A 2,500-nucleotide genomic window follows, 5' to 3' on the forward strand; every position below is an offset into this window, starting at 1 on the left:
ATATATATATATATATATATATATATATATATATACATATATAATATACATATATACATGTATATATGCACACAAAAAGGAAATGTGCATTAGTAAATGCAGCCTCCAATTGATATTTAACACTGAACAATTATAAATGAACAAAACCGAGGTTAACATGTTTAGAATGCAGGGAAAGCTGGTTAGCTTGCTTGTAATAACAAAGATGTATGTATATATTATTTAATTATTTATTCATTTATGTATTCACATATTAGTTTGATATTCATGTACTTCACTTGTACACAATGCACATACACGATATATATATATATATATATATATAATATATATATATATATATATATATATATATATATATGTATATGTGTGTGTGTGTGTGGGGCCGCGGTGGCCGAATGGTTAGAGCGTCGGACTCAGGACTGTCACGACGGCAATTTGAGTTCGAGGGTTCGAGAGACCGGCCGTCGCGTTGTTTCCTTTGGGCAAGGAACTTCACCTCGATTGCCTGCCTAGCCACTGGGTGGCCAAAGCCAACTCAAGTCAGTGCTGGGTAAATAGAGATGGTGACTCGATAAAAAACACCGGGCGGAAGGCAATGGCAAACCACCGCTCTAAATTGCTAAGAAAAAATCATGGAAGCCCATGATCGTCAAGGCCGCGGTGGCCGAATGGTTAGAGCGTCGGACTCAAGACTGTCACGACGGCAATCTGAATTCGAGGGTTCGAGTCACCGACCGCCGCGTTGTTCCCTTGGACAAGAAACTTCACCTTGATTGCCTACCTAGCCACTGGGTGGCCAAGCCAGCCCAAGTCAAGTGCTGGTCCCAAGCCCGGATAAATAGAGAGAATAATTACCTAAAAAAGGTACCACCGGCACTCTCCGTGGAAAGGAACTGGGGACCCTACCACGTACTCACTCCAAGAGCATCACAACATGAAAACTACAATCAAGTATCATGCTGTGACCACGGCGGCTCAGATATGAACCTACCGTTAAAAGAAGAAAGAAGAATGTGTGTGTGTGTGTGTGTGTGTGTATATGTATGTATGTATGTATGTATATGTATATGTATATCTATATGTGTGTGTGTATGTATGTATGTATGTATGTATATGTATATGTATATGTGTATATATATATATATATATATATATATATATATATATATATATATATACATATATATTTATGTATGTATATATATACATATATATATATATATATATATATATATATATATATATATATATATATATATATACACAAATATATATGTATACATTTGTATATTAGTATGTACAAGTGTGTGAATAAAAAATAAGTATATTTGCGAATAGACAAATAGGCATACACACTGCGTGCGTGTGTGCGTGGGTACCTGCGTGTCTGTGCGCGCGTCTGCGTGATAAAAAGTTAAAAAGCAATAAGCGCGCATGCGTGTTGCGTGTGGGCCGCTACCCGGACAGAGTGCGCCTGCCGTTGCTTGCTCACCTTTCCCTCCCTTGCGCCTTCCTCCCTTATTTGCGATCTCTCCGCCACCCTCCCTTTGTGTGCGTTCATCTGTGTCTGCTTACACATCATGGCAAATGTGTGTTTTCCGGCTTGTCTGTGCGTGTGTAAGGCGCTGACATGTATACACGTACGAACCTTCACACATAGTCATGATAATTGGTGTAAATCCTGTTATTGTGATATTGCACATATTCTCTCTCTATCTCTATCTATCTATCTATCTATCTCGATCTCCATCTGTGTGTGTGTGTGTGTGTGTGTGTGTGTGTGTCTCTCTCTCTCTCCCTCTCTCTCTCTCTCCCTCTCTCCCTCTCTCCCTCCCCCTCCCCTCCCTCACCTCCTCTCCTTCTCTGTCTCCCTGTCCCCCTCTCTCTCTCTCTCTCTCTCTCCTCTCTCTCTCTCTCTCTCTCCTCTTTCATCTCCTCTCTCTTCTCTCTCTCTCTCTTTCTCTCTCTCTCGTCTCTCTTCCATCGCTCTACTTCTCCTCTACTCTCTCTATTCTCTTTTCTCTCTCCCAAACCGTTGACTATCTGCGATCTATCTTTAGCATTTCTACTTATTGCTCTCAATTGTATGCTGTATTCGCTCTATATCTATCTAAGCTACTGTACTATAGATAATAGTGACAGTAATAATGACAATAAACTATCGGATATGTAAAAGATTTTTTGAGTGTGCACACGAGTTGATAGACACACACGAAGACGCACGAGCTTGTTTCAGCGTGCACAGCAGAGGCGCCACGTGTTGGCCGGTCACCAGCTGGCGGCTCGGAAGGGAAACTCGTGCCCTGAATGACAACAGCTGGCGAGACAAAGACACTCCTATCGGGCGGGCAGATGGGATCAGCGTGAGCTAGGAAGGTAGGTTAAGGGCGAGGTCTGTGGTGGGGGGTGGGGGGGAGGTAAGGGGGGCACAGAGGGGCAAGAAAGGGGGAGCAAGGTGGGGCAGGAGGGCAAGGGGTGAGCCGAGATACCATCTGGA

The sequence above is a fragment of the Penaeus monodon genome, chromosome 13 (assembly GCF_015228065.2).
Source record: "Penaeus monodon isolate SGIC_2016 chromosome 13, NSTDA_Pmon_1, whole genome shotgun sequence".
Taxonomy (NCBI): Eukaryota; Metazoa; Arthropoda; class Malacostraca; order Decapoda; family Penaeidae; genus Penaeus; species Penaeus monodon.